Raw genomic sequence first — 27,031 nt, 5'->3', positions numbered from 1 at the left:
ATCACAGTTTTACATGTCACCTCACAATTTCTACGCAGTACATCATTTAACAACACGCCCATTTGACAATGCTATGAGATAAATATCATCCTCCTCTTTTTATAAATGAGAATACTGAGGTTTAGGGAGTGAAGTCATGAGCTCAAGGTCATACCACCGACTAGTCCACACCCAGACCCAATGAACTGGGGGCAGCATGGAACATTTAAAATACTAGACAGCCTTTTGAAAAGAGGTTTTCACAGTCAAATAAGTCCGGAAAACATTAGTTTAGGCTTTTTAGGGTAAGTTTCTCAAAATCTTTAAAATACTAAGGAGCTTTACGAATCTCCCAGTAAATGCAGCCACATCCCCAGATTCAGCCAATAAATCTTCTGCATGGAATATATTATTGTGGAAAGGATGAGATTCAGTGCAACGAGAAAGAATGTTTCTAATTATGGGTGAGTAATACAGATTTTCTAAAACAAATCAAATGGTTGTAAATCGTATTTCATTTATAAAAATCTACTACCTCATGATCCCACCTTCTCCTCACTAACCTTAAAGGTCTTCAATTAAAACAAATCTTGTGTTATGATTCTCTTAATCTGAAATTGTATTAACTGTAGTTCTAGTACTTTTACAATAGCAAGACAATACAAATAACCCTACAGATATATAACATTTTGATGTTGACTGTTTTACATATTCCTCAATACAATCTCTGTGGAGAATCATCACTGTGTACCCATTTTCCAAATGAAGAAAATGAGGTCCAAAAAGTTAAAAGAATTTATAAAGGTAAAAACAAATTTCCAAGTAATACATGGCACATTAATCCATTCTTGCCTCTGAAACACATTCTGAAGTGTGGCCAGACATTGATATACTGATTATATATCAGTTACATATATTTTAGTAGTAAAAGCATTTTCTTTTGTATTCATTAATCATTTGAAGATTATTCATGTGGTTAAATCACATAGGTACCAATTAGACGCACATTTTGAGTAATCCCATTTCTTAATCACGGTAGTTTATAGCAAATACATTAAAACAAGGCTTCTACACAATGTAGCTTACATATATTGGAATTAATAGGACTTTATTGAAGAGCCAATCCTAACAACCAGTAATCATTAAAACAGAAAATAGAGCTAACAAGTCATTAAAGAAGAATTCACACTGTTCCCCAAACTCTTCCAAAATAATTGAAGAGGAAGGAATATTTTCACAATCACGTTAAAAGGCCAGCATTACCTGCACACCAAAGATATATATGGATGATCATTATCAAAAACAGAAGAGATGATAAGCGCTGGTGATGGTGTAGAGAAAGGGAAGCCTTGTTCACTGCTGGAAGACCTGTAAGCTGGCATGAACATTGTGGAAAACAGAATGCAGGCTCCTCAAAAGTTTGTAAAAAGAACTACCTATGATCCACAGTATCCAGGGTACAAAAACAACTTAAATATCATCAGTGGATGAAAGACTGAAGGGAAGCTGTGTGTGTATGCAAATAATATGGAATTTATATAATATGGAATATTCTTTAGCCACAAAAGAGGGAAATCCAGATCCTACTAGTTGTGGTTAATAGGAATGAAACTGAATAAAATTATGCAAAGTGAAATAAGCCAGATACAGAAGGGCAAATATTGTGAGATCTTCCTCATAGGTGGAACCTGAAGATAGCTGCACTCATAAAACAGAAAGTAGAAAGGTAGTTGCCAGGGTATGAATGAGGTGAAGAGGAATTAGGAAAGATGTTGGCCAAAGGGTACAAACTTTCAGTTATAAGATGAATCAAGTTTTGGGGATCTAATGTGTAGCATGGTGAACATTAGTAATAACACTTCATTGTTTACCTGAAATTTGATTTTTTAAAAAGCAGACTCTAAGGGTGCTCATTGCTCTCTGTCAAAATGGTAAACTTGAGTGGTGGTGGAAGTGTTAATTAATTGGGTTGTGGTAATCATTATGCAAAGCATACATGTATCAAATTACTACATTCTGTACCTTTAATACATATGTTCTAATTTCAATTGCATATTTTTTAATCAAATTAAAATAATATAAAACAGAAATATGGAAGGTTTTAAGTTTTAGTCTATGAAAAGTAAATATTTATTTGCCTCACACAATTCTGCTTTCTTTTTGAAATCAGTTGTTCCGAAACATTGCTAGCACTGCGTTTTAGAATGAAAAAGAATATAGGAAGGAGGATATTACAGTAATAAAAATAAAGCATTTTTCTTCCCTGTGCTGCTCTTGTCAGTTTTCACACAACCTAATTCTCATTCTGGTCAGAGAGGAAGGAACTGAGAATCAGGGTTTTATCGACACCATCGCTACCTCCCCACTCTCAGGCACACGCACAAACACAGCACTCTGGTTTCTAATCACGCATCTCACAGATGAGCTTGCCTGGCTGCTCTCCGTGCACATGATGTATAAAGTAGCTTTGGTTTTCAGAGATTTACATCAAAGACCTCTTCATTAAATGCTATGTGAGGACAGATGTATATCCACGGAAGGTTGAAAAAAGAAAAGAAAATGATGATAAAATAACCATCAAGGAAGTATACCAGTGACGGGCCCTAACATGGTCTTCCTCCAGAGGATATGTCTAAAATACACACACGCACGCACGCATGCACCCAACGTACATGAACAGACACACATGGGAGGGAGGGAAAGGAGAGGGGGGAAGGGAGGAGTCAGGGGAGGAAGGGCTTATTGCAGAAAGGCCTTTAAAACCACCCTAAGTACGTGAAATTCCTATTCAAGTTACCATCATTTGGAAAATGGGTGGCTAAGGTTTGTTGAAAAGTCAAACCAAGAGGTTTGCTTGTTGGCTTGTTTGTTTTGATGCAGTGGGGAGGCCACATTGATGGTGTTGCAAGCCATACTGAGTTCCTCCAGAGCCTGGTGAATTCTGCTGCCCAGCTTGCTCGGGCAGGGGCGTACCAAGGTGAAGGAAGTGGGAACGCAGGGTTCTGACGAGTGGGGTTCACAGGCAGAGTGGAGGGTCTGCCTCTTTCGTAACTTCTCCTCTCATCAAGAAGAGCTCAGGGCCGGCAGGGCCTTCCTGTACACTCAAGGCTACTGCGTGCATGTCTGTGTGTGTGTGTGTGCGCGCGCGCGCGTGTGTGTGTGTGCGCATCTGTGTGTGTGAAAAAGTGAGCGTGATGGCCAGGGATTTAGCTCAGTGGTGCCACCGCCGGCCTCACAAGTGCAAGGTCCCGAGTTCGATCCCCTCTACCAAAAAGTTTTTTAAAAGTGAGAGTGAAAATTAAAGCTAGTGACTGTTCCAGAACTGAAAGAGATGCCTCCTGGAAAAAAATCCCTTTTGCCTTTGAATTCCAGTACAAAATGGATGAAAAAACTATTTAATGCAGCAGCAGTATTTTCTCCAGAAACTGCAAAGCACTGCAGCATTTGGGATGCAAAAGAGAACCTTGTAACATAGGCTACCGCCCCGTGGCATCAGCCCTGGCCAGTGTCCGGGACCCAAGGACTGCATGGCTGTCCTGTGCATGGGCGAAGAGAAGGAACAAGACTGCCCGCACACCAGCCCAGCTCTGCCACCTGCTGTCACAGGCCTGTGGCCTCGGGCTGCTACATAACCTTCCTGCTCAGGTTCCTCATCTGCAAAGTGGGCACAGTATCTAGGACAACAGTATCTAGGCAACAGGATGGTTAGGGAAACTACTTGACTGGAAGCAAGATGCAGATGTCTGTTAAGCAAAGCACCCCAACTGTAAGTACACGCACAGAGACCTGAGTGAGCTGGTTTCTGTTACTGAACCATTTGATTTATTACTGATTTAAACAGGCACCCATATTTTCCTGGAAGAATTTAAGCTGCCACATACATGAAATTACTTGGAAGTAGAGCCATCTTTATTCACTTCACAATCAGGGAAACTGAGGCAGTAAGAGGGCAGACTTAAACGGGTATCATTCTTCCATAAGTCCTGCAAAATGCCACTCACCTGGCTGTACCCACAGCAGGGGCTCAACCAACCCTGCTGACCTGAGATCTGAGGAAGAAGTGCTTTTCTTTATTCTACTTTCATTCATGTTATAGATGCTAAGGAAAAACAGTTTTACACTGAATCGTTTGCTTTGACAATGACTTTTCTGAAAAGCATGAGAACACTCCTCTGCTGGTGCAATATTTGTCTGAAGAGTGTTGCTGGCCTAATGATGAATGGATGAGGGCTGGAAACACCAGATGCTGTGATACAGTTATTCTGTAGAGCCCCTGGGTCCCTGGCTGAGCCCTCATTTAATTCCCTCAAATGGCTCCATGAGAGCGTCGTAGCTTACTACACTTTCAACATGCTCAAGTTGTCAAAATGCTCCAAGTTGTCAATGTTTTAGTATCTAGAGTGAAACGAAAAACTTTATTATTTTGTGTTCCATGCTTTTAACCAAGGGAAAAAGACTATACTATTTTGCTAAGAGATAATGCAAAAAGGTTTTTTTTTTGATTTTGAAAAGAGGTAATGGTTTTTTCACCTGGTGAAGTCTCATTAAAAGTTAGCCCAGTTGTGGAGTTTTAAGTCAGTATACAAAAAACTTGGTTATCCAGCAGGCAAAGTCTCTCACAAACGGTCAGATTGAGCCACATGAAATTGCTAATGAGTGTTTTTTGTTCTTCCAAAAAACAATTTCAAATGGTTTTACCTGCTAGTGGAGTAACTTAGCACAAATTTGTAAATGGATCATCTGTTTCCTCACGTGCAAAATGGGAATGCTCTTAGTGCTTTCTTATGGCATAATTGTACAGATTACAGAAGATAAATGAAAAATACTTAGCACAGTCACTACGGCTACATAAGTGCTTAATGGTGGTGAGTCAGTTCTCACAGTAGTAATATCAGCATCTGCTTCTGAGGCTAACTTGTTGAGTAAATGGGAGCCGGGAGTAACTCACTGTGACCATTTTTAAAAGCACCAGGGGAAATAGCTTGACTCCTTCAGGAGAAACCACTCTGTGCCCCCATGTGATGGGCAGGACTTCACATTGTGCTCTTCTTTCTTCTCTCTCCCTCTTTAGCACGACCAGCAGTCATCAGTCGGAGGACAGTTTCTGAGTTCAGAGCAAATAATAAACCTGCCCAACAGCCCGCAAACACCTGGCTGGACATGGCCTGTGATTGGTGCCCAGAAACATGGCGTCTGGGGCCACGCCCAGCAGCTGCTGCAGTAGCAGTACTTGCAGCCTAGATATAGGGCTGATTTGGGTCTTTAACAAAAAGCAAAATATAACTATTTAAAGGCTTTTCTAAAATCTACTTTCTGCCCACCATGGCCTCCTCTCATTTCTCCCTGTGTGCAGTTTGCTTTTGTTTCTAACTTCCTTTTGCAACCCTAGCCTAGAGCACTGAATATTCAGAAGCTGCTTCTTGTTCCTTGGTTTTATCTCCCAGCCCCAGCGCTGGGCTCACACACACAGACCAGGCTCCTGTGAAGCAGGCGGTGAATGGTAGACACAGCAAGCCCGGGTGTGAACATGGCTCACTGTACTCTGGTGCTCTGCACACCTGTCAGGGTACAGACCTTCTGAGTAACCGCTATGCTCTGTGAATTCCAAATCCTGGATTTAATTTTATGCACCAAAAGATAACTTTCCAGAATCAACGTGTAGACAACTTCTCCAATTGTTCTGGTTATCCCTCAAACAAATGTGGTTTTGGTAACCTCTGTTTCCACGAATTACACATACTGATGGCTATTTCTGTATCTAAGCCCAAAACTGAGGTAGAGAGCAACATCCTTACGTGCATGTAAAAAGGCTTCCTGGATGGGAACGTGAGGCTCTCCTTCGAAATGGATTTCCCACTTCTGCATCATGAATGTGGGTCTGCAGAAGCATAATGACATCCACACCTTGAGAGCAACCATCCACACTTCCCCCGTGCATAAGGCAACCTTACATCACTCCAGTGATGCAAGCAGGGGAGGTACTGTGCCCACTAAGGGAGAAACCAAGGCTCAAGTGACTGCAGAGCAACATGGCACACAATCTGTGGGGCATGCATGGATCCGGGCTTAGGGGGGTGAAGCTATTGGGATGGGTGCTTGTTTTGGGGTGGCTGTCTTTTTTGGTTGGCTGGGCTCCAGTCCAATAAATCCATGGTGCAATCTTGGTTTCTTCAAATGAAAATGCTAACACCATCCAGAGAACCAAAACATCTTAAACTCTATTTTCTTTCTATGGGCCCTAGGTTCTGACACAGAAAAAGCAGATGAAACTGAAGGAAGAAAAATCAACAGGAATAACAAAACAGGATTGGATGAGTACTTGATCCAGAAAAGGAGGGCAACATTAGAAAAAAAGCTACTTTTAGGTAGATTTGCAGGGATGGCATGTCTTATTTACATTCTAAATGAGTGACAATGTTGCCATGGTGATTACTTAGGTGTTTGAGAGAAGAAATTAACAGAGATCACTGGTGACTCAACAGGATAGGAAGTGCTAGATGCATATGGTCAGGTACACACAATCCACATATAATGTAAAGTATCTTCTTTTTTCTTTTTTCTTCTTTTGGTACTGGGAATTGAACTCATGACCTCACATTTTCCAGTCAGGCTCTGTGCCACTGAGCTACATCCCTGGGCCTGTAAAGTATTTCCTAATGCTCAAAATAAAACACTGGTTTGTGGAAAAAATAACTTGGCCCTTCTGCTAAGCCCAAAGAATAGTACAAAAATCTTATACCGTGGGCAAATTCATTCTGGTGAAAAAAGATGTCAAAAAAGTGTTTTGATGATCTTACAGTTAAATGGTAACTTTTATAGGGTAAAAGGAGCCCTTACTATATTTTTTTAAATGTGTTAAGTTTTTAATACATTAACATAAATATTTATAGCTATAATATTTAAAAGTTATTTAACATTTTCTATTTGTTTGGCACTGTGCTAAGGATTTCAATTGTATGTAAATTCCTTAATCCTCTCAACAATCTTTTCCTCCAGGCAGGAATTAATATTATTCCCATTTTGTAGGTGAGAAGACAGACTCCAAGGAATCTTAAACTCACTAAGGTGCTAAGAGTTGGGACTTGAATTCAGGTCCATGTCCTACCATCATTTTGCTTTTGCTTACTTATCTTTGCACTCCTCTTTTAAATAACTAGGGCTTTTAAACTGAAAAGGCTTTAGTGTGTCCACCCCCACACACCCAGGCTTCTTTATGGCCACTTAAATGCGGAGTGACACTGGGGTTGGGGCCTCTGAAAGTGAGTTTAGTTGAGCACAACCTCATAGCAGTCCAGAGCTCCACTTCTGCTCATGGGAATAGGCCATGTGTGTTAGGCAGCAGGGGTCAGGACTCTGGCTGAGAACTTGCAGTTAGACACTAGCACAAAACAGGTATGGAGAGAAGCTGCTGGGGCAGACAACAGAAAATTTAACTACTATTCATCTTTATCCAAATGGAATGGAAATATTACCAAATTTCAGGAAATATCAACTAAGAGTAATGTTGCAAGTGGACATTATGAAAGGTAAAAGGCAATCAAGTTTTTTGACCCAAGCTACTGCTAGATATTGATATATCCTACTTTCTGGATCCATGTTTACCAGAGACACTGTGTTCTTGCTCCACCATAGTTTTAATGAACAGCTTAAAAGAAAAAGTGAATGTAATTAAATTTTTCAAAAATGATTATAAAAGGAGAAATAGAAAAAGATCATAAAAATCACATCAAGTTCAATAGGATATTCCTGGCTGATCGTTTTATATTATTTCTGCCCTTGCCGAAGATTCAGTCCATAGTTACTTCTTAATGGAAAATGGTGTTTAGAAACAAAGGTATGGTACCAGAGTCACGCACTGCTACTGTGGTTTGTAGGCCCTCAAAGTGGTAGAACTAAGGAAGGGGGAAACCACACACACACACGCACACACACACACTCACACATTTATGTTTGCTACCTTAAACAACAACAACAACAAACCATGCGTTTTTATCAACACCTATGACTCTAATCTAATAGCCAGGACTTATTCTTGCCTTTATTTTTTTCTATATCTATAATTCTTTTTTCAAACAATGAGAAACCTCACTCCCATTACCCTCAATATATTTATGCCTTTGCTCAAGCTAGAAAATATAGGTCATTTCAGTGCTGCACACCCACACCACAGAGAAAGAGAGAGAGAGAGAGACACCCTTGTGACTTTCTACAATCTTTTGTGGGGTTTTATTGGGGGGGTTAGAAATCATGTCGTTCCATGGGTTTTACACACATATATACACTTAGAACCCAGCCTCCTGACAAGCTGTAGAGTATAACCGATGATCTCAGAAGATACAAAATCTGTCTGAGAATCATGGAAACATGTCAAAAAGACATAGGAGACAGCTGAGCACAGATGGGATCACAATAGTCACTCTAAATAGAGAGATGTCGAATCAATGAATCAATAAATAATTCACTTCAGACAAGTGAAGTCCTATGTGACTGTCAAAAAGTGGGCAGAAGGGGAGCAGGAACGAGAGAGGCTGAGTAGGCGAATACTGGGTGAACAAATAGCTTGGATAAAATGCTAAGGAGGTGACGATCCACTTTCTAAGCAATGGGCAACTATTACAAAGGTCAACACAAGACAGAGGAATCAGGATGACAAGGATGCGGAGTGCCAGTGGGAGAAGCAGGCTCCCGGGAACCCACTCAGTGGTGACCGCAGCAGTGTGGCTCGGGGTTCTACGCATTAAGGCAGCTAAGAATCACCACAGCACATTAGGAAGCAGGTTTCTGGGTACCCATTTCCAAAGGTTCTGACTGGGCACATCGAGGTTGAATAGAGGCACACAGAAAAGTCAGAAGAGGAGAAGGTGGAAGAGAAGGGATGGATTTCAGGCTAAGATTAATTGGGGGTTGACATGATGTCCCAGCCCGCGGGTAAGTCAACGGAGACCCTAGAGGGGGAGCGAGGATGAGAGGGGACAGGGGACACGAGAGATGGAGACAAGACAGGTTTCTGATCAAGTCTCGTTTATTGCGGAAGCTGCTACAACATATATACCGTAGGGCGAGAGGGGAGGAGCAAGAGGAGTGTACTGGGGCTACTTCCTTGTTGCCGGGTAGATCTGCAACAAGCCCGGGCATGTCCGTAATAGGCACTCAAGAATTCCAGCGGGGGGGGGGGGGCAAGGCCCCCCACAACATGAGAGAGGGACCTGACTAAACTGGCAGAAATCAAAGCCTGAGTTTACAGGTGCATTAAAATACCAATTTCCATTCTTTATAGAACTAAATAAAAATCTTAAAATTCATACGCAAACACAAAAGACTTAGAATAGCCTAAGCCAAATGATCAAGGCTGGAGGCATCACAATGCCTGATTTCAAATGATACTGCAAAGCCATAGTAACCAAACCACCATGGTACTGGCACAAAAAATAGACACATAGACCAATGGAACAGAACAGGGGATGCAGAAACAAACCCACACAACCACGACCATCTGATTCTGGACAAAGGAGCCAAAAATAACAGATGGTGCAGGAAAAACTGGATAGCCAATTTGGAAGACTGAAACTAGATCCTTATTCCTCACCCTGTGCAAATCAATACAAAAGGGTCAAAGACCTAGGTTTAAGACCTGAAACTCTGAAACATGTCAGGAATAAAACACAGAGGAAACACTTGAAGCCATAGGCATAGGCAAAGAGTTACTGAATAGGACTCCAATACCATAGGAAATAACAGCAAGAATCAACATCAAATTAAGAAGCTCTGTACAGCAAGGAAACAACTCACAGAGTCAAGAAAGAGCCTACAGAATGGGAGAAAACCTTTGACATCGGCTCTTTCAAAAGAAGATTAATATCTAGAATATACAAAGAACTCAAAAAACTTAACAAAAAATCAAATAGCCCAATCAATGAATGGGCAAATGAACTGAACCGACACTTCTCCAAAGAAGTGTACAAATGGCTGACAAGTACATGAAAAAATGTTTAACATCTTCAGCTGTTAGGGAAATAAAAATCAAAACTGCATTGAGATTCTACCTCATACCAGTCAGACTGGGAATATTAAGAATATAAAAAACAATAAGTATAGTCATACTTTAGTACCAAACCAACTACTTTGAAACTCATTGCATTTAGTACTTGATGAACGCTTAAAATGCGAATTTTTTCCTGGTATTGTTTGTTTGATACTTGACTCGTAAGCTAGAACTTATCAGTGTCAATCACCTCACAACTCGCTACTCTTTCCATTCAGAACAATTTGTTCAGTGCTCAGGGTTTTTGGTACTCATTGCACCTCCTAGAACCAATAATAATGAACACAAGGCACTGCTGTAATAGTGAGGATCGGCAGGGGTCCCTTCTGCTGCTAGTAGGAATGTAAATTAGGATGGCCACCACAGAGATCAGTACAGAGGACCCTCAAAAATCTACAACTCAACCTGCCTTTCGATTCAGCAGCAGCACTCCTTGGTACATGCCCAAAGAAATTAAAGTCAGCGTACCACAGGGATACCTGCATGCTTGTGTTTATTGTGCCACAACTCACAATAGCCATGATATGGAACCAGCCTACGTGCCCATCAACAGATGAATGGATAAGAAAATGTGGTATATGTACACAACAGAGTATTATTTAGCCATAAAGAAGAACAAAATTTATCATGTGTAGGAAAATGGATGGAATTGGAAATCATTATATTAGTAAAATAAGCCAGACTTAGAAAGACAAATACACACATTCTCCCTAATATGTGCAATCTAAAAAAGATGACATAAAAATAGGAGACTATTATTAGACAGGAAGGGAATAAGGAGGGTTATAAAGTAGGGTAATGGGGGTGCCTTAGTCACTTTCTCATTGCTGGGACAAAATATCCAACACCCATAAGTAAAAGGAGAAAAGTTTTATTGTAGCTCACAGTTTGTAAAGGTTTCAGTCCATAGTCGGCTGGCTCCAAGGCAGGACACCATGGCAGAGGAGCATCACAGAGGAGAAACAGTCCATGGCATAGCAGAGAGGAGGCCATGAACCTCCTTCTTTCCTCTTTTACTCTATCTAAACTATAAGCCTATTGGTTGCCCCCCACACACACACACACCTAGGGTGGGTCTTCCTTTTTCAGCAAGTCCATCATACACACTCAGAACTATGTTAAACCAATCAGTGGATTAATCCAGTATCACAGACCCATGATTTTTTATCACACACCCATGATCTAGTCATTCACAGAACCCCCACCTATGAGTGTATGAAGTTTTGGGTGGACATCTAGACATAAGCCATTAACAGATGGGATGGATATTATCAAGATATTTGCATTGAAACTCAAAATTAATGGTCACTAATAATAAAAGAAAAAAAGAACAAGTGAAGAAGCAGAGAGTGCTGGTGGAGAGAAAGATAGAAGCAGCTGAGGATAGGATCAGTCTGCTCCTAACAGGGCAAGAGCTAAGGCATGGGGAACTCAGGAAGACTTGTCAAGAGATAGAGGCTTAGGAGGAATCCCCCCTAAAAGGACCTGGTGGACATGGTGTGGAAGACGGCAGGGATGAAGGATCATGGTATGAGAAGGGATCTGTAACCAAACAAGGTGGCTGGTTGATCCAGCTGTGGCTTTGAAGCCAGTGAAAGTCCTTTTGTGTTTGCTGACAGAAGGTCAAAGAACTGTGGTCCCAGACACTGCCAGGCTGGTGAGGAGAAAGACCTCACCGGAGAGCAGAGCCACTAGGCCACTTAGGAGGGAACAGATGAAGTTGAGGACAGTAGGCAGCGGGTGTTACAGCCTGAGGGCTGGTGAGAAAGAGTGGCATTTCTGAAATACCTAACTTGGAGAGTTCTATTAAGGGCCCTGTGGCTTTCTTTCAGCTTCTGCTTTTATTTTATTTACTAATATTATTATTATTTGTTTGTGGGGCTGGGAAGGAACTCAAGGCCCCATGCATGGTAAGCAAGTACTCTATCAGAGAGCTACACGCCCCGTCTCAGTTCTGATGTTTTAGAGACTTTTCTGTTTCTTCTGCTGATTCTTTATTTTTAACTTTAATTAATCAATTAGTGCTAAGATTTGACCCTAGGGCCTGTGCATGCTGAGCGTGTGCTCTAGCAATGAGATGCAAACCCAATCCCTTTACTTTTTAACTGATACAGGTATTGTGGCTCCATGTCATGTTTTGATGCACACATGTACACTGTTAGAGTAGAATTCTATATATGCTTGTGTGAGATTCTTTCTTCTATATGATTCAGCAATCTTTTCCATTACATTATTTGCTGTTATTTAATGGATAAGTATGCACCTAAATCATTTTGAAATGAAGATATTCTACTCATTAAGTCACTAACGAGGCATGGATTAAATCAGACCAAAATGAAACTGACATCTGCTTATATCCATGCAGGCCCACCATGCAGTCTTATACCTTTCTCAGGGCCCTCTGATTACAACAAAACTAATTAGTTAACAAATACTGTTTGAGGCCGTTCTTCATTTTTTCAGCACCCAAGGTCAATTTACATACTAAAAGTTGCATATTTGCCTTTAATGGATATAGTATGGGAAAGTAAGTGTAGTAGATGAATAAACATTTGACTGTAAAGTTATCATGTCTTCTATGAAACATTTGAAAATGGAACAGCCACTGAGTGTTTTTTTCTCCTGTACTAGGAAATAAAGTGAATTCCAGGATGGGAAGATAAATGAGAATGATTTTGGAGTAGCTCATCAGTAAAGTGGCTGCATGCTCCACCATGAAGAAAAGGGTAGAAGGTGATGGAGAAAACGTTTGCTCAGTTGGCCAGGCCCATGGGACTTGGAGCTAGAAATGCTGAACAGCTCAAACCAACAGACGCTGGCCCCACCTCCCGGGGCCGGCCAAGGATCCTTCTCATTCTTGGGAATCTCTTAGGCAGCCAGGTTTTCCCTGTGAGCTCCAGGCACCACGTTCTGAGGCTGAATTAATCTGTTAGCAAGAATGTGTTTTCCATTCTCTCTTGAGTCTTTAAAAAGGCTAAACAGCAGTATCCAATTTCTGTTCAGCAGGTGTGTAGTTAACAAGGTGCTAATTGGGAGACTGAGAAGGGAAAAAAAAAAAGCCCTCAGAAAACTAGAAATCAGAATTGTGGCAAGAGGGCAACTGAATTTCCTTTAGAAAATGCAAATGTTATGGGAACACAGTGTTAAAGATGCAAATTTGAGTCCAGAAGAGTGAAAGAGAAGATGTGAAGGTTTTTATCATTGCACTGGAATGCAGAGGGCGTACTGTGATATTCAAGATTGTCAAACTTTCAATAAATAATGCAAGTCAAATCTCAGTATCATCCTTTCCTCGTATTTCCACTAAAATAAACACATCAGGAAGAGCTCACAAATATTCAAATATGGATGGCATTTACTAGAGTGTTTTATTCTAATTTGTTTTCTTTTACTTTTGAGCTGTTCGTCAAGGAAGAAATTTGTTTATTTAACATACAGAAACATTTAGGAGAAGAGATTACCAAAAGCTTAAAAGAACTGTGATTTTTTTTTTGAGACAGGGTCTCACTTTGTAGTTCAGGCTGGCTTTGAATTCACTATGGAACAGCCCAGGCTGGCCACAAACTCAAGGCAATCTTCATGCCTCAGCCTCCCAAGTGCTGGGATTACAGGCAAGCACCACCACACTTGGCGTGTTTAATTTTTTAATAGCGTGAAGCTGGCCTTCCACAATGATTACAAATTATGTAACTGTCCTTAAGCCAAGTCCATGAGGCTGAAGCATCTTCAGGGAGTCACAGCATTCAGCCCAGCGAACTTTGTGGGCAGTGATGGGAACGGGCATCTGCCCTGCAATATGCCCCCCCGCACCACCACCTCTTCCTGAAGTCCTTTCTGGAAGGTGCTTCTCTCTTATTCTTGGTCCTGGTCTTTGATCTCTTTACAGCACTCCTCAGCTTGTCCTTAGGTGCTTATCAACTACATCACCTTGGCAACAACCACACACTTGCCCAGACCTGCCCCACCCTGGACCGTCCTCCCACGGGGCTCAGCCTGGAGTCACAAGAAACACCCTGCTCCAGCGCCCCATCTGCCTTGGCCTGATCGCTCATGCTGGCCCAGCCTCACCTGCCGCCACATGCTCAACTGAAGGCTGGCTATGCCGCCGGAAACAGACAATGACAGGAATAACAAAGTACACATTTTTACGTGCATGCACTCTCTTGAATAAAACTGGACTCATCATCTCCAAATCTACTTTTTCTCCTGTGTCTCACTCACCTGTTTCTTGCTTATCTTTACTTAGCAGTAATGAAACACCCAGTTTGCCGGGGGCAGGGGGTGTCCTGCTTTGCCCCTGTAGGCGCAGCACAATCACCAACAGTTAACCTGAAAGGCAGCCAGGTTTCAGTCGACAGCACGATGGTCACTGTACTTCTACTTCACATCGGGCTCCAAAGACTTTGAAAACCCAAACCTCTCTCTTCTCTTTGTTTCTGCCCTGTTTGATCTCACATTACTTCCTGAGTGTTGGATCATGAGTGGACTCCTAGCCTACCCTCACAGCCCTGATCCACCCACCACAGTACCAGCACTGGGCTCTAACATGGGTATCTAACATGAGGATGAAATTTGATGCCTTGTTAATAAGTAGCTTTCCAGAGAAAATTCAAAGCCAAGGCTACAGTGTGCAAAGTTTGCCTGATCCACATTTCCCACACTATCTCAAAGCACTCCCCATAAAACCCTACATGAACCACGGACTCAGCTTTCCTCCTGCTTCCCTTCACTCTGTTGGTGCCCTGACCCCTCACATTGCTGCCCCATCCCCTTTGCTCTGCCCCTAGCCCCAGATGTGACCGAGCCCAGAGCAGCGAGCTATATTCTCTGCATCCCCAGTGTCAAGCACAGGTCTGGCACAAGAGTAGAGGCTTAGAATTATTTTCTGAATGAATAATTGATAATGCTCTGTGTTTGGGATAAATCCTGTCAAATTTCACACACATCAACTAACATCTCAATAAACAGCAGGAAAATAACTCCCTTTGAGGATTTCATGCAGCCTGAGACCATTTCTTCCTTGCTAGGCCGACATTCTAACTTGAATTTGAACCACGTATTAAAAGAGTGACAGAGACAGAGTGGCAGAAATTGTCACATAGAAAAAGACAGGAGGGAGGGAGGGAGAGGGAGGGAGAGAGAGAGAGGGAGGGAGGGAGGGAGAGAGGGACACAGACAGGCACAGAAAGAAGAGAGGGTGACTGTGCATGGCTGCATAGGTAATCATGAGCCCTCGGAAGGAGCCATTCTTAACATCCCTGCCTTTATGGACACCCAGCAATCCTGTGGAAGGGAAAGCAACCCTTGCAAACAGCAGGGTGGAAAATGACCCATTTCCCACCCCCCACCCCCCCGGGAGCTGCAGGCAGGAGGGCCACACTGCTGGGCGAGGCAGCACAGGGGTGGGGGTGGGGGGTTGGAAAGTCTCTGGTCTCCCTTCCCTGTTGCCATATCACTGTCTCCTTTTTGGACTTCTTGAGCTAAAATCCACAATTTGTTGGAGGTATTTCTCCATCTGGTCGGGATTTTCCTGAAGGAGAAGAATCCAGGAACAGCAGAAATCATTTTCCTAACCAATGCTTCTTTTTTTTTAAGCTGAAAAGATGAAATCAAAGTGAATGTCAAGAGAAACTGAAATCTGAGGCAGAGTGTACAGAAGATGAGGAAATCCTACTCTCTTTCACAATATCACAGAATATAAAATGGCCTTGGTAGAATCTGACTGAACTTACTTTACCAGTGACAGTTTTAGGGGAGTGGCCCAGGGCAAAGTAGTAGTGACAAGCTAATTAAATAGGCCTTTGTGCAAAGCTCCCAAATCCCAGATCAACCCTTTCTCTCTCTCTCTCTCACACACACACACACACACACACACACACACACACACACTCTCCAGGGTCATGAAGGGGAGGACCTGGCAGGCGGTCACGTGCATGCACAGACACAGGCATCAGTGTTAAAGGTTGCTAGAGCGACTCTTTCTCCTCCATCCACCATCTCACCTCGGAAACCTCAACACATGATGTAGGGTGATGACACCAGGATGTGTTCAACAATTACATATGTATCCGGGTAAGGGAGATAGCAGGAAATGGCCCCCACACATCACATGGAGTAACAGTACCTACTCTGTAGCCAGTATGGTCTTTTAAAATGCACAGTACACAGAGCTTTCTACCAGATGCCTGCCACTGTGATCTGTATCGTCAGTGATTCATTTCTAGCAAGTAAGTGGCAAAATTTTCAAATGATTTCCTTAATAAGTACATAAAAAGAACAAAAAGTAACAACCCAATTAAAAATGGGTGAAGGATTTGAACAGACATTTTTCTAAAGAAGATATACAAATGGCCAACAAATAGATGAAAAGATCATTGATATTGCTAATTATTAGAGAGCTGCAAATCAAAAGCACAATGAGATCTTAATTCACACCCACTAGGATGGCTATTCACACACACACACACACACACACACACACACACACACACCAAACAAACAAACAAGCCAGAAAATAAGTTTGGCAAGCATGTGGAGAAGCTCTTCTGTATCATTGGTAAGGATATAAAATAGTGTGGTCACTATGAAAAATAGTATGGTAGTTTAAAATAGACTTTCCATATGCCCTGGAAATTCTACTTCTAAATATATAACTAAAAAACCATAAAGTAGAGGCTAAATGAGCTATCTGTATTTCACCACAATGAAATGAAGTTTGTTGAGAACGTTCCCCTAATTTGAATATAACTCATACATGTATAACCATCACATGGTGCCCCATAAGTATGTGCAATTGTTATACATCAATTAAGAATGAAAAGAAGTTATTTGTATACCCATGTGTATAGTAATCATTGACAGATAAATGAATAAACAAAATGTGGTATAAAATGGAATACTATTCAGCCTTAAAAAGGAGGAAAATTCTGACACAGGCTACAACATGAATGAACTAGTCACAAAAAGTCAAATACTGCAAGATTTCACTTATACGAGGTATCCAGAGGAGTTAAATTCATGCAGACAGAATGTGGAATGGTAGTTTTCAGGGGCTAAGGTGGGGATGGGGAGCAATTATACAACAAACACAGTTTCAGTTTTGCAAGGTGAAAAGTGTTCAGGAGATGGCTTTGGGCAGTGATGCTGCACCTTTTAGAGCTTTCAATAATGACAAACAGCTGGCTGTGGCATGCATGCCATAGGTTCACCATCACTGGCTTTGGGTAATGGTTATACAATGTAAATGTAGTTAATGTCCAACTAAATATAAAATGGTTACGTGATACATTTTACATTTTGTATAGTTGACACATTTAAAATATACAGAATCAAGATTAGCACTTTAAGAATATCCATTTGTCTCACACATCAAAGCCTACTTTTGTGTTTGAGAGGAGAAAGAATGGAGTTGCTCACGCTTCCTAAGTGTGGGTGTGTCCATGAGAACAGAGTGCCATGGCTGTCGGGGCAGAAAAGGGCTGACTGCGACACACAGGGACACCACTGCAAGACTGGGTCCTGGTGAGCAAGGAGCACCTTAGCCCAAAAGTTGAATGTGAAGCAGATTCCTTCTTTGGGGGTCTCATTTCAAGTCCTGTCATGATGCTGCCATGCATTCATGCTTTGAGTCACCTCCTCCCTTCCTTAGAGGAATCTGTGAGTCAAGGGTAAAAGAAATACTCAATACTCTTTGAGCCAAAACTCTACTGATTTGGTAACAATGTAATGAAGAGGTAGGCACTATAAAATGTCATTCAAAACCAGTTCTCAAGGAGGGCACACTAAGGAGTAAGCAGAGGGCATACAAAGCTGGCAGACAAGATGGATGGGGACTAGCAAAAAACACGAGGTCAAAAGAAATGTGTTCTAATGATCGTGAAAAACAAGATTTCCAAGCCCAGAAAAATTTTATGAAAAACACAACCAACTAAATCAACAACCAGAGTATGAGTTCATTTTAGAATACAAAGAACAAAAGTACTATTCTAGTACTCAGTGGGATAAAGAAGTCTACACTGAGGTGCATCATATTAAAATTAAAGGACATTAAATGCAAAGAGAAAGACTTAAACATTATCTAAGACAAAAGGCACTATTGACTACAAAGAAATGACAATTTCATTGAGATCAGAAGATGTCTGTAGAATAAATGCCTAAGTGGTACCTCCAAAATGCTAAAAAGTGGCTGTTCTTTAAGAGTTTTATACACTGTTAAATTACCATTCAAGAATGCAGGCACCAGGGCTGGATGTGTAGTCCATCAGCAGACCAAGTCCTCAGCAAGACTGAGGCCCTGGGTTCAATGAGCAGAATCAAAAAACAATCAATAATCCCCCATAAACAAAATAAAACAAAACCAAAAAACAAAACAAAGAGTATAACCCCTCACAAAAAAATACTCAAATTATATACTTCATAAAGTAGAAATGAAAACTCTTAAGAGAAAATTTACTACGCAAAAGCAGTGAGCACAACATTTGATAAATGCTAGAAAAGGTGCTTAATTAATGACAAATTAAAAGGAAGTTGTGGGGTTTTTTTAAATGGAATTTTGTTTTGGGTACCGGGGCGAACTCAGGACCTTGCGCTTGCAAGGCAGGCAGCAGCACCACTGTGCTAAACCCCCGGCAAGTTGTGGTTTTTAATGTCAGCATAATAAGAGAAGAATAAGAGCATAAGAACTTTTCTGATAATACATGTGAAAATTTGTTGAAATAAACAACTTCCTAGAAAAATATAATTTATCAAAACTGCCCCAAAATAAAATGGAAAATTTGAATAACGTGAAAGTTATTAGGAAATACAGTTTTTGATTAAAAGCTTTTCAGAAAGAAAATTCCACTCCTAGATGATGATGATTTCACTAGTTCAGTGTGATCAAACATTCAAGAAAGAAAAACATCAACCTTCAAAATACTCTTCCAAAATGTACAAAAAGAAAATACTTCTAAATGAGTGTTACTAGGGTAGCATCATCTTAATGCCAAAACCTGAGAAGAATACAACAAACAGAAAACTACAGGCCAATCTCATCCCTAAACACACATTTAGAAACACTAAACAAATAATAGCAAATAAAATCCTCAATGATATAAAAATATAAAAACAGGAATAGGCTACTGGTTTAACATTCAAAAAACAATCATCAAATTTCACTACAATTATACAATCATGCCCAAAAATCGTGAGATCACCCCACAATAAATGAAAGGGTCTGATAAGTTTTAACATCCGTTAATGATAAAAACTCTTAGCAAACTAGAAGGAAACATCGCTAATTTGCTAAAATGCTTTACAAAAAAATTATAGCAACCACTTTAGATACTCATTCAAAACTTTCAAGATCATATATTTAATTATGTTTTAATTTTACATTACCATAGTTCATTTAGCTCAATCTCTTCAATTCAATTTACTCCAATAAGAATCAAAGAATCACTCGTGCTAAAATGAGTTTCTCAAAGGCAGCAAGCTAATAAATTCTCTTTTGCATTTAGATCTACAAACCTCTTGGAATTCATTTTTGAATAATGAGGACCGTGAGGTCACGTTTCATTCTTACCATACAGACCCCCGATTATCCCTGCTCCATTGCCATGGAGAAGTTTCCTCTTGCCACTGCTCAGAGCTGTCGAAATCTAGCATCGTGCTTACAGGTGGGTTTCTGGCCTCTTACTGCATTCCTTGGGCATAGGTGTTTATCCTTGTATTCAGATCATGTTCTTAACGCTTACTGCAGATTTTCCCAAAGGCTTGATATCAGATGAAATGAATTCTTTAACTTGGTTATTTGAGTATTATTGGCCCACTACATTTCCATACAAACTTTAGAACTTGCTTATAAAATCCCTCAGAAAACATCTCTGGATTTCTATTTTTTAACAATTCTGGCCATGTGATAATAATTTTGAAGCAATCTTACAAATTGCTTTTGGGCATGTGCAAATGTAGTGATAAAGGAAGAATGGCAGACATGGAACTGAAGTGAGTGGTGACCTCCAGGGGACACAACAGGGAGGGGGATGGCACCCCAAGGAAACCAAGGTGTTTCAACTGCATTTCTAAAGTTTTTACACTTAAAAAGAATTTGTGGCTCAAATCTAAGGGTTCAAGGGAGGTAGATAGCAGGGTCGTGGGCTCATCGTTCTACATTGCTGCTTGCAATCAAATCCACAGACATGTTTAGGATCTTTCATCATTTTAAAAATGAATGAAAAGGAATACAAAATTGCTTCTCAATCAGCAGTTAACCTGCAGTTCAAACTCTGCCAAATGGATTCTTACAAGGGTCACCTATTTATAATTCAATATCCTTGATAGTTATATCTTATGATTACAATTTATATATCTCATAGGGAGGCCCTTTAGATATAAATTATTCTCTCACACTAAAAGAAAACATTTTATTCATTACCTAGCCAAGTGATAGAAATAATAAAGCTATGTGCTATATAAATTACCTTTTTAACCATTCTTCATTTTTGAAACCACAAGATTACACATTAAAAAATGCCAAAATAAATGCACACGGGTTGAAAAGCTGGGCCAGAATGTAATTGTAAAGCTATCCTCATCTCTCTGTCTAAACATGGGCAGTCTTTAATCCTAACGTCTCAGATGAACCCAAATCCTCCTCTCATCCTCTAAGTAAAGAGGCAGGCATGGCTCTAATTGAAACAGTGAAGAGATCTGTTTGTTCTTTTGCACAGGAAGAAGTAAAGGCTTTAATAATTACACCTACCTGTCTTGACTACTCTTAGTGAGGTAAACTACTTTGATTTCATTTGGTCCCAGAACATTAATATGAACTTTGAATTTTCCACTTGAATTGACTGTGATCCACATTTGTTACCTCTTTGATAACTGAGGTCTCATTCCTAGGCTGAGTGACCTTGAAGTTAATATTTCAGCTCTTTTTCCTTTTGGTCAACAGAGTTAGTTTAGGTGAATGTTCCATGGTGACCCTGCTTCCCATATTAGATTTCTTTTTTGTTTGTTTTTGTACTGGGGATGAACCCGGGGTGCTCTACCAGTAAGTTACAAAACCCAGCCCTTTTGAGTTTTTCGTTTTAAGATGGTGTCTCTAAGTCACCCAGACTGGACACAACCTTATGATCTTCCTACCTTACTCTCCTGAGTTGCTAAGATTACAGGCATCTGTCACTGCAACTAGTTTCTGTACTAGATTTTGAACAGAAATAAAAAGTGTTTCATAGTCACATACTGCCAATTAATCTTATCCATTGTTTTTACGAAAGTAGGCATAGCCAGTTCTGGGCAAAAGGAACATTTTATGTTTAACTAAGGATCAAAGTATGAAACTAAAAGGAGATTGCAACCATTAGTCAGCAGAAGATAAAAGATTTTGGCCTGGAGTCATTTTCCAATAGCCCTCATCATTCCATTTCGTAAGAGACAATTTTTTTAAATGGCTGCAGTATAAAAGATACCTGTAGATGGGGCTTGATTGTACACATCTAGTGGTGCTGGTTGGTTGTGGAATAATGCAAAAGCAGAAAGGTTATTGACAAGAGCTTAGATAGCCTGACATTTTCAAAAATATCAGAAAATAGCGGGTGAGCTTTACAGGACATTCCAACTACCCTGAAGAGGAGATGTGAGGGAAGCTGAAAGGACTTCTGGAAATGTTCTCTCGCTCTTCCTCCCGTGATGTCCTGCCTCTGGACCTTGTTGTGTGAAGTAATCTTGGTGCTTCCTGAGGGGGGAGGCCTGGGAAACCTCCTGGGGTTCTAGAGCCCTGGTACCATGGCACCTTCTCTTGGTACCCTTAGCACTAGCTGTAACAAGTTCTTTTCGTATTCACACCTAGAAAAACACTGACTTGCCCATCACCACTGAGGTGACATGTTCTTGCTTTCTACGCCAGTTCCTTCAAACCTGTACTTGCACCCAGTCCATGTTCTGATGATCTCTTTCTAAAACTCTGTAATTTTATGTTCCATCAACCTTTAGCAACCAGTTTAGATGATTCTGTACAGCACAGAAGTATCCTCTGATTCCAGTGACAGAAATACCATCTAGACATATAGATGATTCTTAAAACATATTACCTATAATTTATCAAATTTTATAAATGTTGGCAAGATTTAAGGTTAATGTGTTATCTATCAACAGAAAGTTTTTGTACATTTACATTAGGTTAATAGCTAAGAAAATATAATAGGATATTAAATGTGCGTGCCCATAAAGTTCACAATACCCACACTTTTGTGAACTACAGTACAAGGCAATTGTGCAAGAAGGTGCTGAAGACTTTCTGTTAAATACCTTAATAAACAAGAAAGTACTGGTAGTTGCTATTCTCTAAATATATAAAACATATAACAAGATCTATTCTCACAGAAATAAAAAGCAGTCATAAATCCTCAAGCCTCTGAGGACGGTGGCTCCAATTAAACATAGAGCTTTAATCCATAGGGTTTGATAAGCTATGGGTCAATGAAATGCCCTAGTGTCCCAAGGCTGGGGTTAGCTAACACCCATGCCAGCAAAGCAATCCGAAAACAGAAACTGAGGGCATGAAGGACCAAGAGCCACATGATCTAGGCTGCTGCCCTCAAACAGGGCAAGTTTTGCAGCAGTTGTGGTGATGGTGGTAGCAACAGTGATGTAATACTGGTGCTGGAGAAATACGAGTAGCAGTTAACATGGATTTTAGGCACCATGTGACAGTCTCTGCTATAAATGCTCTCTATGTAAGTACTGTAGTTATTCCCAACACATATGTGTCTATTTCTTTATCACCCCACCTCTCCTCATTTGCCAGTCACCAATGCTCCCTGAACACCTGCCATTGTTGGTCATCTTCCCATTGCTCCTTCTTCCCTTGCTATTACTTTCTTCTGGGCTAAACATCTCTTGCAGCAAAAAAAAAAATATGCAAAATACTTTGAATTTTGGTGAGGCAGGGAAAATGCACATGAAAATAAATTTTAAAAAAGTTTCAGAGCCATTAATTTCATCACAGCACAATGAAGCTCATGGGATTCTCTCAGCTGGGTTTATTTAGGAATAGAATGAGGAAACACTACCAAATCCTACTTTAAGTCTGTCAGACACTGTTTATGATAATGACAATGAAAGCAGATTTAGGAGCTAGCAAGATTAGCAAGCGATCACAGGCAAAAACCCTCATACAATTCTGGAGAAACATGGAAAGATTTAAAGAATTAACTACCCAAAAAAGGATTAAAGAAAAGAAGAAAATTTTGACCTCACATTCACTGGTCACTATGACTGAAATTCTACATCCACGACTGTTCCAAGTTATTGTTATGTCTCTTGATAGGTCTGTCTCTTCTTCCTATTTGGAAATAACTAGAAGTCAGGAACTATCAATTTCTCCTTCCTGACTCCAGCATCCAGCATAGCACCTTGGTGGAGGTAGCAATGAAGCTCACTAGCTCTACATGAGAGCTCTCTGGAGTTGCCTTTGCTTAAAGTCCTGGCTCTGCCATTTACTAGTAGAATCATGGTGACTGAGTTACTTGGTGCTGCCAAGCCTCAGTTTCATTACTGGTAAAATGGATGTGTAGCATCTACTCCTCCACTGTGGCACATAAAAGCTGTAACAATAGGCAAAAGATATAGTTCAGTGGGTTGCACATAGCATCCTACAGTAGCAAGTATTATACCATCTCAGTAAATTAATGTTCAGATGGCTGGTGTGTTGGGCTGTAATTGCCAGAGAGTGCAAGTAGGGGAAAAGCCAAGGCTGCCCTTGAGAAGCTCCCATCCTCAACCGGCACCCAATGCTGATGACTGGTGCCAGCCCCAGGGCGCAGATGGGCCCTGCCAGTCCCCTGGCTCTGGGCACTGCTGCTCCCAGTGATAGCTGAGGGGATTCGAGGCCCTTTCACAGTCACTGTCCTGCTGAAGCCTACCGGATTCTTTCCCCTTCCAGGTTCTTATTTCATCAAACCTAGTTCCACTTCTGTTCTGATTTAAATAGTAATACTTTCACAAATTAAACAGCACATGTACATCTCTGACTTACACATACTTTTTAAATGTGCATCTAAACTGTATGAATTTATTCACACAATCCTCTCATCTGGACAAATACAAATTAGGAAGGAAGAAAGGAGGGAGAAAGGGGAGGTGTGGAGGAAATCTTAGGTAGCTCTTTAAAACTAAAAATATTACAATGCTGGTAAAAAGATTTAGGGCAAGAGTAAAGAAAAGACTTTCAAGGTTAATTGCAAAAGCCATCATAAATTATAGATCTGCTAAGGGAACAGCTATACTAACCCTAAAATGGGAAGACAGCAGGAGGGAAAGTAAGCTTAACCACCTGGTCAGAAGATCTGACCACATTCTACGGTCGAGAGAGCTGAGGCCCTGACAAAGTAAATAATTTTGTTCATCACTGCTTCCATTCAAAGCATTGCTCACAGTCAACCAGCACCCAAGAGTAGGGTAGAAATGCAGAATCTCAGCCCCTATGCCAAACCTACTGAATTAGAATCCCTGTTTGATCAAATCCACAGCCGATTCATCTGCATATTAAATTCTGAGAAAAGTTAACATGTGCAGTTTGCTGCTAATAAATTCACAAAGTAGGTCATTTAAAATCAAAACTTTATTTTTCTGCAAGTTGTACAACTAATTATTGATTTGTTAGAAAAATTTAAATCTCTTGGCTCTAAAAAATTCACCTATGAATTTGAAGTCAGGTTGCTGCCTCCTTGAAGCCTTGAATGAACAAGACTGTGCTTATGCTGCTTATTGAGATGACTATCGGTGACACTGAAACGCAGAGCTTTCTGAAAGACGAAATGAAGGCTCACAGCGCTTCTAGGACAGTGCTTGCCATGGAGCAAGGCCAAGGTGAGCGTCAACTACCCAGCATGACTGACTGTGGGGGCGAGGCTCACAGGCACTGCCCGCTCATCCTCAACCACCTGCTGCAGTAAGGAGTGCCTGAGTATCTCTGGTTGCAGAGAGGGGCTGGGGAAACCCTCAACGGGGGGCGGAAATCAGCCAATACTTCTGAGTTATTAGAAAGCCTCTGGGGTCAGACGTGTGGCTAATGACTTGTAAGCAGACTGTGTAAATAAAATGCAGTGCTGAGTAATTTTCAGTAACAAGCATTACTCCATGTATGACTACGTACTGAATTCATAATTCTGGACTGGTTATAAACATTTAAAGAATGAATAAAGGTTGGATGGCTGACTATTCAGTTCAGGGCACCAAAAGAACAGTCAGTTCTTTAGGGCAGTCAGCAGGAGCACACACAGGGAGCACGAACACCGGGACGAAGGCCGCACAGAAGTGCGAGTGTGGGCAGTGAGAGCAGAGTGGGGTGACACTGGGGCCGCCGAGCACCACACAGGTCCCCCCGCGTGTCAAGCCCTGACCAGGGAGTTAGACACCTAACAGGCAATGCTTGTAACTCAGAAAGTGTGAAATGGAAACCCAGAATTAAAATCACGGAAGCTGAGTTTCCTACTTAGGAGACCTCAACAATGGCTTCTGAGGAGTTCAATAGACTAGCTACAAGGGTAAGGCCTCACTCCCTCCAGCAGGACGAGGGGCTGAAAATGCAGAGAGGAGTGATGAGACCCAGTGGAAGCAGAGGGGAAGGCCCTGACATGTAGTCAGGAGCCAAGGGACAGGACAGTCTCTGGAGTCTGTGACAAGCGGACGGATTCTCCCTGGAGCCTCTGGAAGGAACCAGCCCTGCTGACACTCATTTTCAGGCAGTCTGATTCGGGATTTCTGCCCTTTACAAGTATAAGATAATCCATCTATGCCATTTTAAGTCACTGCATCTGTGGGAATTTGTCATAGCCCCACAGGAAAGTAATACATATCTAGGAGTCTGGAAGTAAGGTGCTGCTTGTTACCAACACCTAAGAATGTGGACATGGCCTTGGAATTGGTCAGTGTGTAGAGAATTTTGAGCGCTGTAATATAAAAAGGCTAGCTGCCTAGAACGTAGTGTTGAAGGAATATGGATGCTAAAGACTCTGGTGCTCTAAGAGGGAAGTGAGGAGCATGAAAGAGAAAACCTATAGAGAATATCTAATTTATCACACCGCAGTGGATGGTAGAGATATGAATGTCAAGAGCCCTGTTCAGGAAAGCTTTGGAGGAAACCAGGAGCATGGTAATGGCAACTGGAGAGAAGGGGACCCTTGTTACATGATGCAGACTGTTAGAAGAGAAACTACTCGAGAATTTTCCAAAATGTTCAAAAGACATTAACCCAACACAAGCAGGATAACAAACAGAAAATTATACATAAGTCAAACTGGTGAAGACAAAAGTAAAAAATAAAAGCAGTGAAACAACGCGTTTAAAAAGCTGCAAAAGGGCTGGGGATTTAGCTCAGTGGTTCCGCCGCCTGCCTCACAAGCGCAAGGCCCCGAGTTCAATCCCCAGTATCAAAAAAAAAAAAAAAAAGCTGCAACCCCCCCCCCCCAAAATTTGGCAATGCAGACACCTGTAGTAATGCAAAACATCCCTAAAAAATGAAGGCAAAACACAGGCATTTCCAGATAAAAAAGGTTGAGAAAATGCAGCTTGCACTACAACAAAAGTTCTTTAGACTAAAGGGACAAGACCACAGAGAAAAACCAAGATGCACAGCGAGGAGTCAGTATCAGCAAGGAAACATCAAGAGAAAAAGGAAGCAATACAGTTTTCATTTCTTCAAAAGAAAATTGAATATTGGAAGTAAATACTGCAATATATTATGGAATTATAAAATATGACAATACAATGGAGAGGCAAATAGAATTGTAGTAATATAAGGTTGTTAAATATTTCACAAAATTGTATAAGATTTTTTCATGGTGATGTGTGATTAATTATGCATATTATAATCTAGGGTCACCACTTAAAATTCATATAAAGTAAAACTAAACAGCTATGGAGGAAAGAAAATGGAAGGCAAAAATGAAAGCAATAAACCTCACTTTTAAAATAATAGAATAAAGAATAGGTGGTGAAATTAGGGGAGAAATAAAAAAGATGACAGCA

The 27,031-nt window shown here is 40.9% G+C and overlaps 1 protein-coding gene across 24 annotated transcripts in view; it reads right to left on the bottom strand.

The window, feature by feature from the left end:
* The window catches only part of Fars2 (phenylalanyl-tRNA synthetase 2, mitochondrial), a 463,399-nt gene that overhangs the window by 163,085 nt on the left and 273,283 nt on the right, over positions 1–27,031 (bottom strand). The window lies entirely within an intron of this gene.

Source organism: Heterocephalus glaber, unplaced genomic scaffold, assembly GCF_053883595.1.
Source record: "Heterocephalus glaber isolate CG9 unplaced genomic scaffold, H.glaber_assembly_v1.0 deba00001472, whole genome shotgun sequence".
Lineage (NCBI taxonomy): Eukaryota > Metazoa > Chordata > Mammalia > Rodentia > Bathyergidae > Heterocephalus > Heterocephalus glaber.
This window is presented reverse-complemented; position numbering and strand designations above follow the sequence as displayed.